At 39.7% G+C, this 19,291-nt stretch overlaps 1 long non-coding RNA gene across 3 annotated transcripts in view; it reads left to right on the top strand.

Annotated features, from left to right (window-relative positions):
• The window catches only part of LOC102403713, a 62,328-nt gene that overhangs the window by 11,174 nt on the left and 31,863 nt on the right, over positions 1-19,291 (top strand). For all 3 annotated transcript variants that reach the window (XR_006544599.2, XR_006544597.2, XR_006544598.2), the window contains one exon: positions 31-107. This is a non-coding gene — a long non-coding RNA (uncharacterized LOC102403713). The remainder of the gene's footprint in view (positions 1-30; positions 108-19,291) is intronic.

Raw genomic sequence — 19,291 nt, 5'->3', positions numbered from 1 at the left:
TGACCTAGGCCTTGCCATGTTTCTCCTTAGGCCCAGCCGAGGACGGCTTGACCCCAGGGCTTCTGCTAGACCTCCCTACACCCTGGTTCAGCCCGAAACCCAGAAGGGTAAGTTGTTCCAAGGAGACCAAAGCATGGGCTGTCCTCAGCTTGGGCCAGGGTGTGCTCTGAATGCTCTTTGTTCATGTGGTTACTTCCCTGTAGAAGCAGTGCTGCCCTTGAGGGTGATCTGGGGACTTGGATCAGCCCGCAAAGGCTTGACTGACCCATGAGGTGTCCCGCGTGGTTTTGACAGTGGTCTTGGGTCACAAGCTTTCCGCTGAAGCTCAGCTCTGAGCAGGTGGCGGTGGGGCCTCTCCTGGGGAGAACGTGGGCAACAGGAAGGGAGGGAAAAGGAGAAGGAAAGGGCGGGCGCGTGTGTGTGTTGGGGGCTTTATAGGGGTGAGGGAAGCCAGGCTCACAGTTCTTTGGCTACTCCAGGAGCAGAAGTCAACAGAGCCAGAAGGGGACGCTCAGCAGAAGGCCCAGGGCGGCTCTCAGGCCTGTTGGGGGCACATATGTGCCCTTCAGAGCTTCGGAATTTGGTGTACTTTTGAGTCTGGTGATTTTTTTTTTGTCTGCTTAAAAAAAAAAAGTATAATTTGCATATAGTAAAATGGACCCTTTTAGAAAAATTATAGTTGATTTACAATGCTGTGTTAATGACTGGTGTACAGCAAGATGATTTGGTTTTGCATATACATTCTTTTCTATTATGGCTTATCATAGAATATTGAATATAGTTCTCAGTGCTAAGCAGTAGGAACTTGTTTATCCGTTCTATATGTAAAAGCTTACATCTGCTAACCCCGGTCTCCCACTCTATCCTTCCTCCGTCCCCCACCCGTTTGGCAACCACAAGTTTGTTTTCTTTCTTTGTCCATAATTCTGTTTTGTAGACGGGTTCATTGTGCCATGTTTTAGATCCCACATATAAGTGGTATCACATCGTATTTGTCTTTCTGATTTCATTTTGTATGATAATCTCTAGGTCCATCCATGTTGATGCAAATGGCATTATTTTGTTCTTTTATGGCTGAGTAATAGTCTGTTGTATATATGTACTGCCTCTTTGTTGATTCATCTGTCAGTGGACAGTTAGGTTGCTTCCATGTCTTGGCTATTGTGAATAGTGCTGCTATAAACATAGGGGTACATGTATCTTTTTGAATTATAGTTTTCTCCAGGTATATGCCCAGGAGTGAGTTTGCTGGATAACATGGTAACTCTATTTTTAGTTTTCCAAGCAACTCCATGCTATTATCCACAGTGGTTGCACCAGTTTACATTCCCACCAATAGTTTAGGGGAGTTTCCTTTTCTCCACACCCTCTTCATCATGAAATGAACCCATTTAGTGGACAGTTCTTGAATTTTGACATAATGTACACAGTTGTGTAACCACCATTGCAGTTAAGAACATTTCATTGTACCCTCCCTCCAGGTAAGTGATGGTTTTCTAACTGTTATGAATGATTTTCTATTTTATTTCTCCATTGACTATCATTGGTAAAGAATATTACATTAAATTTTATGAGTTAATATTTTATCTTGCAATATTGATGAACTCTTACTAGTTATAATGACTCATCTAATGGTCCTGTTGAATTTTCCATGCAGATGATCCAATGTGCAAATAAAGACAGCTTTATCATCTCTTCAAATTCTTTTAGCTCTTATTTTGTTTTCTTGTCTCAGTGATTGCCAGGATCTCCAGATTTATAATAAGTCATCATAATGATGGTGGACATATTTAGGTTTTTCTATTAAGTGTAATGTTTTGTTGACTAAGTATGATTTTTTTTGTTATTGAGATATTGTCAAAATAAGAAAATACTTTTATATTCCCAGCTGAGGTTTTAAAAAATAAAAATCATAATAGGTATTGAATATTACCTAGTACTTTTCTGCATTTATTTTCATAATAACATGATTTTTTTCCCCTTTAATTCTTAGTACCTTAGGTCTTAATGTTAGTGATGTTCTGATCCTAACATGTGCTTAATTTAAATTTCTAGAATAAACTTCTTGATGCTGTTGCATTATCAATACCTGTTAGACTTGGTTGTCTAATATTTTGTTAGGATTCACAAGTATAAAGAACTTTTTTTTTTTTTATTCTTCTTACCAGTTTCAGAATCAGGCATATGATGGTGATTATCTATTCCTTGGAAGTGTGGTAGATTACATCCATGATGTCTGTCTTAATTTCGGCTGCTGTAACAAAAATACCATAGACTTGGTGGCTTAAACAATATTTATTTCTTATAGTTCTGGAGGGTGGCAAGTCCAAGGTGCCAGAAGGTTCAGTGTCTGGTGAGGACCTGGTTCATAGACCGTTGTCTTGTTGCTTTACCCTCACATGGCTGGAAGTGAATAAGGGAGCTCTCTGGGGTCTATTTTGTAAAGGCACTAATCCCATGACTTGATCACCTCCCAAAGCCCCACCTCCTGATACCTTCACATTGGGAATGAGGCTTCAATATATAAATTCCAGGAAGACACAAATATTTAATACCTTAAGAATACACTTTGGGTCTGGGTACTTTTGCGAATGCTCAATTTCCCTAATACTTATTAGTCAATTCAGTATTTCTTCCTGTGCCATTTCAAAATAATTTTCATTGAGTTAAAATGGACATACAGCATTATATTCATTTCTGGTATACACAGTTATGCTCTGATATTTGCATATATTGCAAAACGATCACCATGATAAGTCTAGTTATTATCCGTCACCACACATAGTTGCAATGTTTTTCTTGTGATGAAGACCTCTAAGACACTCTCTCAGCAACTTTCAAATGGGCTACTCAGGCTTATTAACTATAGTCACTGCTGTACATTGTTATATCATCAGTGACATATTATTTATAATGGAAAGTCTGTGCCTTTGATCCCCTTCACCTATCTTTCCCATCCCCATTTTTAAAATTTTACATATATCCAGAAATATATTTTGCCTAGACTTTCTATGTTTGTTAAAGCTGAGTAGTTAATATTTTTATTATTGTTATATCACTGTGTCATAGTTGATTGTATTTTTTCTTTTTAAACTTTTTATTTTTCATTGGAGTATAGCTGATTAATAGTGTTGTGATAGTTTCAGGTGGACAGCAAATGGACTCAGCCATACATACGCGTGTATCCATTCTCCCCCAAACTCCCCTCCCATCCAGGCTGCCGCATAACATTGAGCAGAGTTCCCTGTGCTGTATAGTAGGTCCTTGTTGGTTATCCATTTGAAATATAGCAGTGCGTATGTGTCCCTCACAAACTCCCTAATTAATCCCTTCATCTCCAATTCACATTATCTCTTTTTTTTCTTGACCAGTTATCCCAGAGGTATGCCTACCTGATTAGACAGATTTATCTTCTGATTTGTTTCTACTAGCCAAAGCAGATCCAATGTTCTTTAAAAATTAGCCAAACCTTTCTCACCTTCTGGTAGTTCTTGTCCTCTTTTCAGGTTTGGGGAATTTTCCAAAAAAAAACTTTATAAGTTTTGGGCAACTTTCCAAACCAGATAATTTCTTGGATATCACATTGCAGAGTTTGAAATATATAAATTAAATGTGATTTAATTTATTATTTGATAGAAAAGATCTACTAGATTCCTTATCTCACCATCCATCCCCATAATTCAGGGAAATTAGGGTCCAAGGGGAAATCAGGCTACTATTAAGTAATAACACAAATACGAAAATTACATAAGTGGTAAGATTTAGGAGTGGGGAAAGGCTATGAGAAGTGATACAGGAAGCACTGACTCAATTATGACCATCAAGGAAAATTTCTCTGAGTAAGTGATAGTTATCTTGGTGAGGAAGAGAAGAAACAGCATGAGTAAAAGTCCTAAGGCAGGGAGCCAGTGAGATGGGATGAGAAGGATTAAATGAATACATTCAGGGATTTCTGCAGTCAAGTATGAATCAATGGTGTTGATAGTATTATGTTGGCCAAAATGTTCATTTGAATTATGCTGTCAAATGTTATGGAAAAATCTGGATGAACTTTCTGGCCAATCCAATATCTTTAGAGAAGAATTGAGAAAGAGTCCTTGGTTGTAAACTGAAAGGTATATGCATTAAAGTTGGAAAAACCCCAAAAGATAAAAATCCTATTTGTATCCTGAGAAAAATAACTGCAAAGACATATTTCAATAACTGAACATACCCTCAGAAAACATGAAAATGTCTCTGGAAGGGTTTGAATTCTTCCTGCAGTGATTTGAAATGATCAAAACTCAAAATGTTGCAGGTTAAAATGGAAAATAATTAAAAATGATTCTTTGGGATAATATAAACCAAAGCAATATGTTAGATCTGGAATATATTCAACTTTCCCTTCATTGCATATTGAAAACAAATATATTTTCAACTTACAAAGTAGTATTTGCTTTTAATTTAATTGTGTGAAGAAGAGCTGATTAGTTAAATTGCAACTCTGCAACAACCAGCCTTTCCTAAGAGCACAGACTCAGATGTGCATGCCCTGGCACCTCTTTCTTCATCGTGCCATATACCAGCTTTTTGGTTGAACGATAATGTCCGCAAGTACCACATATCTCTTGATGAGAATAAGCTACAGGTTTGCTTAAAGGTTACTAACTTCAGTTGCCCCAAATATGTGACTGTAAGCGACAGATCTGGGCCAAAAAAAGAGGCAAGAAATTGAGATGATGTAATTTATAGCTTTTTTCCCAAAGAAGTTGATGCAAGATGATTTGTTCATCTTAATAACATTTTAATAGATTCTTTCCCATAACACGTATTGCAAACCAGAACATTAAGCACTGCAGAAGCCGTATTATGGCCATGGATTTAGTAATGTGACAAACAGATTGCCTTGGTTATAAAACCTGAGATTGCTTTCTTTGGTTTTGCAGCATATGGAATTCTTGGTGAACCATTAAACATGCACCATGCTTTTCTAATTAAAACTAACGGTTCCCTTTGTCACCATTTATCCCATCATTTCCTGGTGCAGAAACTTTCATAGCATCGTAGGATAAAGGCCAAATATCATAGTCTAAAATGCAGTTCCTCCATGACCTTCCTTTCTGCTCTTGCTACCCTTTAGGCTCTCATGAAAGTGAAAGTCACTCAGTCGTGTCCTACTCTTTGTGACCCTGTGGACTGTAGCCTGCCCGGCTCCTCTGTTAATGGAATTCTCCAGGCCAGAATACTGAAGTGGGTCGCTGTTCCCTTCTCCAGGCGATCTTCCCAACCCAGGGATTGAACCCATGTCTCCCAATTGCGGGCAGATTCTTTACCGTCTGAACCACCAGGGGAACCTAGTGAACAGTCTATGTGATTTCTCCAAATGTGACTGGTCCCTTCCTGCCTCTGTAGCTTGCTAAATGCTCCTTGCAAAGTTCTTCACTTTCTCTCTTCCATCTTGGCCTGCTGAAGCCCTTGCAGTTCTTTCAGAATCATCTCAGATGCACCACGCATCCTGGAAGCTTTCCTTGGTCTTTCTAATTACGCTTCCCAATCTGGGTTCCTCAGAACACCAATTCTATGGACCATAGAAGGACACTGCTTTCTGGAGAGTCACGAAACGAAAGGAGCATCTTAAATGCTCAGAGAAGTTGTACAGTAAAGACATCAGTTAATTTTTGTTCAGCTCAGCACTTCCTAAACTTGGTGTGACCATGAACTTTCCCTGCAAATGATACTTGTTAACATCACAGAGAGCAGATTTTAAGAAATATTCCCCTCCTAGTCTGTGTTCCCTGTTTGCAGGTCCTTATTTATTCATTCACTAGTGAACAGATAAAATATTTATAGACTGTATACTAAGTGTAGAGAAGGATTAAAAAAAAATGACTCAGGCTTAGAGTCTCGCGAGAAGCTTAAAGTCTAGTAGGAGAAATAAGGCAGTAATGGCTGTCCAAGGTTGGCTGTGTCACGTGCCCCGATGCGGGCACCAATGAGATGCTGTGGAGGCTCAGGGTGGAAGACGACCTTTAAACCCAGGGAATATCTGTCTGGGTCCTTCAAGAAACAGATTTCCCAATGTGTGCTTTGTAGCTAACTAGGAGTTTCTGGATGATTTCAGATGGTATATTAATGAACATTAACAATGTTTATTTCAGTTCAGTCAGTTCACTCAGTCGTGTCCGACTCTTTGCAACCCCATCAATCGCAGCACGCCAGGCCTCCCTGTCCATCACCAACTCCTGGAGTTCACTCAGACTCACGTCCATCGAGTCAGTGATGCCATCCAGCCATCTCATCCTCTGTCGTCCCCTTCTCCTCCTGCCCCCAATCCCTCCCAGCATCAGAGTCTTTTCCAATGAGTCAACTCTTTACATGAGGTGGCCAAAGTACTGGAGTTTCAACTTTAGCATCATTCCTTCCAAAGAAATCCCAGGACTGATCTCCTTCAGAATGGACTGGTTGGCTCTCCTTGCAGTCCAAGGGACTCTCAAGAGTCTTCTCCAACATCACACTTCAAAAGCATCAATTCTTTGGCGCTCAGCCTTCTTCACAGTCCAACTCTCACATCCATACATGACCACAGGAAAAACCATAGGCCTTGACTAGACGAACCTTTGTTGGCAAAGTAATGTCTCTGCTTTTGAATATGCTATCTAGGTTGGTCATAACTTTCCTTCCAAGGAGTAAGCGTCTTTTAATTTCATGGCTGCAGTCACCATCTGCAGTGATTTTGGAGCCCCCCAAAATAAAGTCTGACACTGTTTCCACTGTTTCCCCATCTATTTGCCATGAAGTGATGGGACTGGATGCCATGATCTTTGTTTTCTGAATGTTGAGCCTTAAGCCAACCTTTTCACTCTCCTCTTTCACTTTCATCAAGAGGCTTTTTAGTTCCTCTTCACTTTCGGCCTATTGGCAGGGTAGTGTCATCTGCATATCTGAGGTTATTTATCCCGGCAATCTTGATTCCAGCTTGTGCTTCATATTTCACATGATGTACTCTGCATATACGTTAAATAAGCAGGGTGACAATATACAGCCTTGACGTACTCCTTTTCCTTTTTGAAACCAGTCTGTTGTTTCATGTCCAGTTCTAACTGTTGCTTCCTGACCTGCATACCAATTTCTCAAGAGGCAGATCAGGTGGTCTGGTATTCCCATCTCTTTCAGAATTTTCCACAGTTTATTGTGATCCACACAGTCAAAGGCTTTGGCATAGTCAATAAAGCAGAAATAGATGTTTTTCTGGCACTCTCTTGCTTTTTCCATGATCCAGCGGATGTTGACAATTTGATCTCTGGTTCCTCTGCCTTTTCTAAAACCAGCTTGAACATCAGGAAGTTCACGGTTCACGTATTGCTGAAGCCTGGCTTGGAGAATTTTGAGCATTACTTTACTAGCATGTGAGATGAGTGCAATTGTGCGGTAGTTTGAGCATTCTTTGGCATTGCCTTTCTTTGGGATTGGAATGAAAATGGACCTTTCCGGTCCTGTGGCCACTGCTGAGTTTTCCAAATTTGCTGGCATATTGAGTGTAGCACTTTCACAGCATCATCTTTCAGGATTTGAAATAGCTCAACTGGAATTCCATCACCTCCCCTAGCTTTGTTCGTAGTGATGCTTTCTAAGGCCCACTTGACTTCACATTCCAGGATGTCTGGCTCTAGGTCAGTGATCACACCATCGTGATTATCTGGGTCGTGAAGATCTTTTTTGTACAGTTCTTCTGTGTATTCTTGCCACCTCTTCTTGATATCTTCTGCTTCTGTTAGGTCCATACCATTTCTGTCCTTTATCGAGCCCATCTTTGCATGAAATGTTCCCTTGGTATCTCTAATTTTCTTGAAGAGATCTCTAGTCTTTCCCATTCTATTGTTTTCCTCGATTTCTTTGCATTGATCACTGAAGAAGGCTTTCTTATCTCTCCTTGCTATTCTTTATTTAGGTATTAAATATAAATTTGGAAATGTCACTGACACACAATAACCACAGTGGAGGTAGTTGCCCAGAGTTTTTGGTGGTGGTGTTGGTTCCCATAAATTGTATAAGTTAAAAGCTTGAGAGAGACTTTTAAATGAAATAGTAAATAGATAATAAAATGGGAAATACAGAGAAAAATGTAGATTCCAAGACAGGATTAACTGTGCAAGGATTGATTAGTGGGTAGGAGCTGTGAGAAAACAGGGAGGGAACTGAGAAAACCTGGGAGAGCCATCCAGCCACAATGCAGCCTGACCCCTGAGTAAAAGAGAAGTTGAGGGTTGGGAGGAAGAGAGGGCCACCCAGGGAAGATGTGGCCAGGCCATCGGGAGTCCTTGAGCCAAAGCTAGCCTCAGAGCTGTCTGGAGGCGTCTGTTATACTGAGTCATGGCCGGGAGCAGCCCGGGGGTGATGTGGCCTCTGCACAGGGACAGCACTGAGTCCAGAGTGAAGCCGCTGGCCTGGAGGTCAGTCCTGTCGTTGCCGGCGCATGAAGCGTGTTTCCATGGCTGCAGCTGAGCACTGGGGCTGGGTGAGGGCTTCACAAGCTGGTACTGGTGCCTGACCTTGATGTCGTATTGGAACGTAGAGGTGGGAGAGAAGAGTGTTCCAGGGAAGATGAGCAGTGACGCAGAAGCAGGAAAATATGGAATTGCCCGTGGAAAACATCATTTCATTTATGGTTGGAATGTAAGGTATGGGAGAGCTGTTAAAAGTTACTGGTGTGAATTCTGGAGTCAGGCAGCCTGGCTAGAATCCCAGCTGCTCCCTTACATTGGGTGAGGCCCCTCACATCTCTCTCTTCCACTTTCCTCATCTTTACTGTGGGAATCGTGATGGGGTGTTTGTGTCATTCCACCAGCAACCTTTGAAACCAACTAGGTGTCTGGCAATTCTATTCTGTTCTGAACAAACCCGAGTGAGTGTAGACCCCAGAGTTGAGGGCTGAGTAGCACTGAAGTGACCGCCCGCACTTAAGATAGCAGCTGCCAGCGAGGTCCCCAGGCTACTTGCTCATCTGCCCAGCTGGCTGTAAATTCAAGATTTTCCACACACTCACCCCTCAGGTTCAATAATTCACTAGAATGACTCATAGAACTCAGAATAGAGCTTTGCTTACAATGACCACTTTGCTATTTTTTTACAAAGGGTGAAACTTAGGGACCGGCAAATGGGAGAGATGCATATAGGGCAAGGAGTGGGGTGGGGGACAGCGCTTCCATGCTTCCTCCAGGCACAGCTGCTCCCCCAACATGATCAATAAGTTCACTAACCTGTGTGTTTATGTTAGTGTAAACACAGGTGCAGATGAGATGGGATTGTTAAGAATAGCAAAAGACACTCCTGTCACTCAGGAGTAATGTAATGTTTATGTGAAATAGACATACATGAAATACACTATCTTAACAGTTTTTGTAGTCCAGTTCAGTGGTACTAGATACGTGCACACTGCTATGTAGTCAGCACCACCCTTCCATCCTCATGACTCTATTCAGCATATAAAACTGAAACTATACACACACTGAGTAATTCCTCATTTTCGTCTCCTTCAGCCTGTCAACCAACATTTTATCCTTTGTCCTTATAGTTTTGACTGTTCTAAGTGAACTCACGTCAGTGGGTTCATACAGCATTTGTCTTTTTTGTGACTTAGATAATATCCTTAAAGTTTATCTCTGATGTTACATATTTCACACTTTCTTTTTTAAGGCTATGTAATAGTTCAAATGTATAGACCACATTTTGCCTATCCATTCATCTGTTGGTGCACACTTGGGGTGCTTTGATGTTTTCAGTTCAGTCGCTCAGTCATATCCGACTCTTTGCGACCCCACAGACTGCAGCACTCCAGGCTTCCCTGACCACCACCAACTCTCGGAGCTTGCTCAAACTCATGTCCATTGAGTCGGTGATGCCATCCAACCATCTCATCCTCTGTTGTCCCCTTCTCCTCCTGCCCTCAATCTTCCCCAGCATTAGGGTCTTTTGCAAGGAGTCAGTTCTTCACATCAGGTGGCCAAACTATTGGAATTTCAGCTTCAGCATCAGTCCTTCCAATGAATATTCAGGACTGATCTCCTTTAGGATAGACGGGTTGGATCTCCTTGCAGTCCAAGGGACTCTCAAGAGTCTTCTCCAACACCACAGATCAAAAGCATCAACTCTTCAGTGCTCAGCTTTCTTTATGGTCCAACTCTCACATCCATATGTGACTACTGGAAAAACCATAGATTTGATTAAAGGAACTTGTCGGCAAAGTAATGTCTCTGCTTTTTAATATGCTGTCTAGGTTGGTCATAGCTGTTCTTCCAAGGAGCAAGCGTCTTTTAGTTTCATGGCTGCAGTCACCATCTGCAGTTGTTTTGGAGTCCCCAAAATAAAGTCTGTCACTGTTTCCATTGTTTCCACGTCTGTTTGCCATGAAGTGATGGGACCAGATGCCATGATCTTCGTTTTTTTTTAATCTCAGTTTTATGTATTTATTTATTTACTTTACAGTATTCTATTGGTTTTGCCATACATTGACATGAATCCACCATGGGTGTACATGTGTGTTGAGCTTTAATGTGTGTTGAGGAGAGTTTTTCACTCTCCTCTTTCACTTTCATCAAGAGGCTCTTTAGTTCTTCACTTTCTGCCATAAGGGTGGTGTCATCTGCATATCTGAGGTTATTGATATTTCTCCTGGCAATCTTGATTCCAGCTTGTGCTTCATTCAGACTGGCATTTCACATGATGTATTCTGCATGTAAGTTAAATAAGCAGGGTGACAATATACATCCAGGACATACTCCTTTCCCAATTTGAACCAGTCCGTTGTTCCGTGTCTGGTTCTAACTGATGCTTCTTGACCTGCATACAGATTTCTCAAGAGGCAGGTCAGGTGGTCTGGTATTCCCATCTCTTTAAGAATTTTCCACAGTTTGTTGTGATCTACACAGTCGGAGGCTTTGGCGTAGTCAATCAAGCAGAAGTAGATGTTTTTCTGGAACTCTCTTGCTTTTTCAATGATCCAACGGATGTTGGCAATTTGATCTCTGGTTCCTCTGCCTTTTCTAAATCCAGCTTGAACATCTGGAAGTTCACGGTTCATGTACTGTTGAAGCCTGGCTTGGAGAATTTTGAGCATTACTTTGCTAGTGTGCGAGATGAGTGTAACTGTGCGGTAGTTTGAGCATGCATTCTTTGGCATTGCCTTTGAGACTGGAATGAAAACTGACCTTTTCCAGTCCTGTGGCCACTGCTGAGTTTTCCAAACTTGCTGGCATATTGAGTGCTGCACTTTCACAGCATCATCTTTTAGGATCTGAAGGAGCTCAACTGGAATTCCATCAGCTCCACTAGCTTTGTTCATAGTGATGCTTCCTAAGGCCCACTTTACTTTGCATGCCAGGGTGTCTGGCTCTGGGCGAGTGACCACACCATCGTGATTATCTGGGTCATGAAGATCTTTTTTGTACAGTTCTTCTGTGTATTCTTGCCACCTCTTCTTAATATCTTCTGCTTCTGTTAGGTCCATACCGTTTCTGTCCTTTATTGAGCCCATCTTTGCATGAAATGTTCCCTTGGCATCTCTAATTTTCTTGAAGAGATCTCTAGGCTTTCCCATTCTATTGTTTTCCTCTATTTCTTTGCACTGATCACTGAGGAAGGCTTTCTTATCTCTCCTTGCTATTCTTTGGAACTCTGCATTCAAATGGGTATATCTTTCCTTTTCTCCTTTGCCTTTAGCTTCTCTTCTTTTCTCGGCTATTCGTAAGGGCTCCTCAGATGACCATTTTGCCGTTTCGCATTTCTTTTTCTTGGGGATGGTCTTGATCACTGCCTCCTGTACAATGTCACAAAACTCCATCCATAGTTCTTCAGGCACTCTATCAAACCTAATCCCTTGAATCTATTTGTCACTTCCAGTGTATAATCGTAAGGGATTTGATTTAGCTCATAGCTGAATGGTCTAGTGGTTTTCCCTACTTTCTTCAATTTAAACTGCAGAAGGGAATGGGAAACCACTTCAGTATTCTTGCCTTGAGAACCCCATGAACAGTATGAAAAAGCAAAAAGATATGACACTGAAAGATGAACTCCCCAGGTCAGAAGTTACCCAATATGCTACTGAAGAAGAGTGGAGAAATAACTCCAGAAAGAATGAAGAATGGAGCCAAAGTGAAAACAAAGCCCAGTAGCAGGTAAGACTGAAGATGGAAGTAAAGTCTGATGTTGTAAAGAACAATATTGCGTGGGAACCTGTAATGTTAGGTCCATGAATCAAGGTAAATTGGAAGTGGTCAAACAGGAGATGGCAAGAGTGAACATCGACATTTTAGGAATCAGTGAACTAAAATGGACTGGAATGGGCAAATTTAATTCAGATGACCATTATATCTACTACTGTGGCCAAGAATCCTTTAGAAGAAATGAAGAAAGCCCTCATAGTCAACAAAAGAGTCCGAAATGCAGTATTTGGATGCAAACTCAAAAATGACAGAATGATCTCTGTTCGTTTCCAAGGGAAAGCATTCAATACCACACTAATCTGATTCTATGCCCCAGCCACTAATGCCAAAGAAGTTGAAGTTAAAAGGTTCTATGAAGACCTACAAGACCTTCTAGAACTAACACCCCAAAAAGATGTCTTTTTTGTCATAGGGGACTGGAATGCAAAAGCAGGAAATCAAGAGATATCTGGAGTAATAGGCAAATTTGGCCTTGGAGTACAGAATGAAGCAGGGCAAAGGCTAACAGAGTTTTGCCAAGAGAGTGCACTGGTCATAGCAAACACCCTCTTCCAGCAACACAATAGAAGACTCTACACATGGACATCACCAGATGGCCAACATTGAAATCAGATTGATTATATTCTTTGCAGCCAAAGATGGAGAAGCCCTATACAGTCAGCAAAAACAAGACCGGGAGCTGACTGTGGCTCAGATCATGAACTCCTTATTGCAAAATTCAGACTTAAATTGAAGAAAGTATGGAAAACCACTAGACCATTCAGTTATGACCTGAATCAAATTCCTTACAATTATGCAGTGGAAATGTCCATCATTAGATGAATGGATAAAGATGTGGTCTATATACACAATGTAATATTACTCCATCATAAAAAAAGAATGGTATAAGGTCATTTGACTCAAATTTTCATAAGTGAAGTCAGACAAAGAAACACAAATATTATATGATATCACTTATATGTGGAATCTTAAAAAAGGAAACAAACAGACTTATTTACAAAACAGAAATAGACTTACAAAGAAAACAAACTTATGGCCATGAAAGGGAAAAGCAGGGGAAGGATAAATTAGGAGTATGGGATTAAAATATACATACTACTATATACAAAATAGATAACCAACAAGGACCTACAGTTTAGCACAGGAAACAATTCTCAATATCCTATAATAACCTATAATGGAAAAGAAATCTGTATGCAGGTCAAGAAGCAGCAGTTAAAACCGGACATTGAACAGTGGACTGGTGCCAAACTGGGGAAAGAATACGTCAAGGCTGTACATGTCACTGTGCTTATTTCACTTATATGCAGAGTACATCATGCAAAATGCCAGGGTGGATGTAGCACAAGTTGGAAACAGGATTGCCAGGAGAAATATCAGTAACCTCAGATGACACCACCCTTATGTAATAAAGATAAAAGGAACTAAAGAGCCTCTTGATGAAAGTGAAAGAGCAGAGTGCAAAAGCTGGCTTAAAACTCAACATTCAAAATACGAAGATCATGGCATCTGGTCCCATCACTTCATGGCAAATAGATGGGGAAACAATGGAAACAGTGACAGACTTTATTTTCTTGGGCTCCAAAATCACTGCAGATGGCGACTGCAGCCATGAAATTAAAAGATGTTTGCAGCTTGGAAAACAAGCTATGACAAACCTAGACAGCATATTTAAAAGCAGAGACATTACTTCGCCAACAAAGGTCCATCTATTCAAAGCTATAGTTTTTTTAGTAGTCATGTACAGATATGAGAGCTGGACCATAAAGCTGAGCACCAAAAATATTGATGCTTTCAAACTGTGGTATTGGAGAAGATTCTTGAGAGTCCCTTGGACTGCAACGAGATCACACCAGTCAATCCTAAATGAAATCAGTCCTGAATATTCACTGGAAGGACTGATGTTGAAGCTCCAACACTTTGGCCACCTGATGCTTCAAAGAACTGACTCACTAGAAAAGACCCTGATGTTGGGAAAGATTGAGGGCAGGAGAAGGGGAAGACAGAGGATGAGATGGTTGGATGGCATCACCAACTTGATGGACATGAGTTTGAGCAAGCTCCAGGAGTTGGTGATGGTCAGGGAAACCTGGCATGCTACAGTCCATGGGGTTGCAAAGAGTCGGACACGACTGAGCAACTGAATAATGGAAAAGAATCTAATACATATATACATATATTTATATACATGCTTGTATGTGTGAATCACTTTGGTTTATATAAAGATAAAACAACATTGGAAATCAGCTACATGCTAAGTTGCTTCAGTCATGTCTGACTCTTTGCAGCCCTATGGACTGTAACCCGCCAGGCTCCTCTATCCATGGGATTCTCCAGGGAAGAATACTGGAGTGGGCTGCCATTTCCTTCTCTAGAGGGGAGATCTTCCTGATCAGGGATCGAACCCGTGTCTCTTCTGTCTCCTGCATAGGCAGGCGGGTTCTTTATCACTAGCACCACCTGGGAAGCCCTGGAAATTACTTCATTTAAACAATTTTTTAGGTTGGTTCTTTGAAAAGATCAAGAAACATGATAACCATTAGATGAGCTAAGAAAAATTACTAACACCAGAATTAATAGTGTGGACATTATTACCAATTCTACAGAAATAAAAATTATTATAAGAGAGTACTATGAACAACTGTATGCCCAACAAATTGGATAATTTAGATCATCTGGTAAGTTTCCTAGAAACACAAATCCTAACAAGAGTAAACCATGAAGAGAAAAACTGAACAGACTTATAACTAGCAAGGAGATTGAATCAGTAATCAAAAATCTCCCCAAAAAAGAAAAGCTCTCAACCTGAGGGCTTCACTTAGTGAATTCTACATTTTAAAGAAAAATTTCATACCAATTCTCCCCAAGCTTTTCCAGAAAATTGTAGAAGAGGGAACACTTCCTAACTCATTCTGTAAGGCCAGTTTAACCCTGATACCAAAGCCAGACAAAGATATTACAAGAAAAATAAATTACAAACCAATATCCCTATGGATACTGATGCAAAAATCCTCAACAAAATCCTAGCAGAAAGAATTTGGTAGCATAGTAAAAGGATTATACACAATGACCAAACAGAATTTATTTCTGCAGTGCAAAGAAGGTTTGACATATGAAAATTGATCAGTATAATATGCCACATCGACAACATGAAGAAACTGCACAATCATCTCAACTGATATAGAAAAGTAATGTGGCAAAATAAAATACTCTTTCATGATTAAAAAAGACGCCAACAAACTGTGAGTAGAATAAAACTATCTCAACATAATAAGAGCAATTTATGAAAGACTCACAGCAAATATCATACTTAACGGTGAAAGACTGAAAGCTCTTTCTCTAAGAGCAGGAACAAGATAAGGATGCCCAGTTTTCACCTCTTTTATTCAACACAGCACTGGAAGTTATAGCCAAAACAGTTATAGCCATTAGCAATGAGACAATGAAATAAAATACACCTAAATTGGAAAGGAAGAAGTAAAGTGATCTGTTTGCAAATGATGTCATCTGATATATATCATCTTATATATCATCTTTTAATATCATCTTATATATTTATATAGAAAACTCTCTCTCTATATAAACTATATATATATATATATATATAACTGAGAGAGAAAATGCTAAAAATTCCACACAAAAAAATTAGAGGTAATAAATGAATTCAGCAAAGTAGCAGGATACAAATTCAACACACAAAAATCAGTTGCATTTTTATACACAAACAATAAATCTAAAAAGGAAATTATAATAGTTCCATTCACAATAGCATCAAAAAGAATAAGATACTTAGGAATTATAACTTAATCAAGGAGGTGAGAGACTTGTACAATGAAAACTACAAAGTATTGCTGAAAGAAACTGAAGAAGATATAAATAAGTGGAAACACATCTCATGTTTATGGATTGAAAGACTTGATATTGTTAAGAATGTCCATACTATCCAAAACAATCTACAGATTCAAAGCGAGTCCTATCAAAATGCCAATGGCACTTTTTAAACAAAAATAGAAGAACCCAAACTAAAAGTCACATGAAATCTCAAGGGATTCCAAATAGCCAGAAGTGTCTGGAAAAAAGAACAAAACTTCAGGACACACACTTTAATTTCAAAACTTACTACAGAGATAGAGTAATTAAGAATGGGAGATAGGCAGAACTATAAACATAGAATAACAGAATAAAACAGAGTGCTTAGAAATAAACTCACATATACAGGGAAGTGATTTTTGACAAAGGTGCTAATGTTGCCTTTCAACAAATGATGTTGGGAAAACTGAATAACCACATGCAAAAGAATTAAACTGGATCCATACATAACAGCATATACAAAATTACAAATGAATCAAGGACCTAACTGCAAGATTAAAACAATAAAAAAATTCAGAAGAAAAGATAGAACAAAAGCTTCGTGACATTGGACTTGGCAATAATTTCTTTGATATGATATCAAAAGCAAAGGTAACAACAGAAAAAATACACAAATTTGACTTCATGAAAATTTAACATTTTGTGTACCAAAAGATACAGTCAAAAGAGTAAAAAGGCAAAACCGCATGATGGTAAAAAAAAAAAAATATTTGAGAATCATATATCTGATATGTGATTAATAAAATATGTAGAGAACTCCTAAAATACAACAACAACAAAAACAAAAAACATCCTCAACAACAATTCAAAATTAGCAAAGAACTTGGAATAGACATTTCTCCAAAGAAGGTATGTGAGTGGCCACAAAAAGATGTTCAGCATCACTGATCATTAGGGAAATGCAAATCAAAATCACAGTGAGGTACCGTCTCACACCCATTAGGATGGCTACTGTTTTTTTAAAAAAGAATACAAGTTTAGTGAAGCAGTGGACAAACTGGAACCATTGTGCACTCTGTGGGAATGTAAAAAGGTATAGTTGGTATGTTGATTCCACAAAACAATTATACATAGAATTATTAGTGCCAGTGGTCCCACTTTAAGGCATAAACCCAAAAGAAGTGAAAGCAAATTCTCAAAGAGACATTTACACACCCATGTTCATAGCTGTATTACTCACAATAGCTAAAACATGGATATGCAAAGATGGATGTTAGGTCCATGAATCAAGGTAAATTAGAAGCGGTCAAACAGGAGATGGCAAGAGTGAACATCGACATTTTAGGAATCAGTGAACTAAAATGGATGGAAATGGGCAAATTTAATTCAGATGACCATTATATTTACTACTGTGAACAAGATTCCCTTAGGAAAAATGGAGTAGCTCTCATAGTCAACAAAAGAGTCCGAAATGCAGTACTTGGATGCAATCTCAAAAATGACAGAATGGTCTCTGTTCCTTTCCAAGGCAAACCATTCAATATCACAGTAATCTGAGTTTATGCCCCAACCAGTAATGCTGGAGAAGCTGAAGTTGAATGATTCTATGAAGACCTACAAGACCTTCTAGAACTAACACCCAAGAAAGATGTCTTTTTAATCATAGGGGACTGGAATGCAAAAGTAGGAAGTCAAGAGATACCTGGAGTAACAGGCAAATTTGGCCAAAATGAAGCAGGGCAAAAGTTAACAGAGTTTTGCAAAGAGAACACACTGGTCACAGTAAACACCTTCTAACAACACAAGAGAAGACTCTACACATGGACATCACCAGATGGTCAATATCGAAATCAGATTGATTATCTTCTTTGCTACCAAAGATAGAGAAGCTCTATACAGTCAGCGAAAACAAGACTGGGAGCTGACTGTGCCTCGGACTATGAACTCATTATTGCAAAATTCAGTCTTAAATTGAAGAAAGTAGGGAAAACTACTAGACTGTTCAGCTATGAGCTAAATCAAATCCCTTACGATTATACACTGGAAGTGACAAATAGATTCAAGGGATTAGGTTTGATAGAGTGCCTGAAGAACTATGGATGGAGTTTTGTGACATTGTACAGGAGGCAGTGATCAAGACTATCCCCAAGAAAAAGAAATGCAAAATGGCAAAATGGTCGTCTGAGGAACCCTTACGAATAGCCGAGAAAAGAAGAGAAGCTAAAGGCAAAGGAGAAAAGGAAAGATATACCCATTTGAATGCAGAGTTCCAAAGAATAGCAAGGAGAGATAAGAAAGCCTTCCTCAGTGATCAGTGCAAAGAAATAGAGGAAAACAATAGAATGGGAAAGCCTAGAGATCTCTTCAAGAAAATTAGAGATGCCAAGGGAACATTTCATGCAAAGATGGGCTCAATAAAGGACAGAAACGGTATGGACCTAACAGAAGCAGAAGATATTAAGAAGAGGTGGCAAGAATACACAGAAGAACTGTACAAAAAAGATCTTCATGACCCAGATAATCACGATGGTGTGGTCACTCGCCCAGAGCCAGACACCCTGGCATGCAAAGTAAAGTGGGCCTTAGGAAGCATCACTATGAACAAAGCTAGTGGAGGTGATGGAATTCCGGTTGAGCTCTTTCAGATCCTAAAAGATGATGCTGTGAAAGTGCAGCACTCAATATGCCAGCAAGTTTGGAAAACTCAGCAGTGGCCACAGGACTGGAAAAGGTCAGTTTTCATTCCAATCTCAAAGAAGGCAATGCCAAAGAATGCTCAAACTACCGCACAGTTACACTCATCTCGCACGCCAGCAAAGTAATGCTCAAAATTCTCCAAGGCAGACTTCAATAGTACGTGAACCATGAACTTCCAGATGTTCAAGCTGGATTTAGAAAAGGCAGAGGAACCAGAGATCAAATTGCCAACATCCGTTGGATCATTGAAAAAGCAAGAGAGTTCCAGAAAAACATCTACTTCTGCTTGATTGACTACGCCAAAGCCTCCGACTGTGTAGATCACAACAAACTGTGGAAAATTCTTAAAGAGATGGGAATACCAGACCACCTGACCTGCCTCTTGAGAAATCTGTATGCAGGTCAGGAAGCAACAGTTAGAACTGGACATGGAACAACAGACTGGTTCTAAATAGGAAAAGGAGTACGTCAAGGCTGTATATTGTCACCCTGCTTATTTAACTTATATGCAGAGTACGTCATGAGAAACACTGGGCTGGAAGAAGCACAAGCTGGAATCAAGATTGCCAGGAGAAATATCAATAACC

This window comes from Bubalus bubalis, chromosome 14, assembly GCF_019923935.1.
Source record: "Bubalus bubalis isolate 160015118507 breed Murrah chromosome 14, NDDB_SH_1, whole genome shotgun sequence".
NCBI classification, from domain to species: Eukaryota; Metazoa; Chordata; class Mammalia; order Artiodactyla; family Bovidae; genus Bubalus; species Bubalus bubalis.
This window is presented reverse-complemented; position numbering and strand designations above follow the sequence as displayed.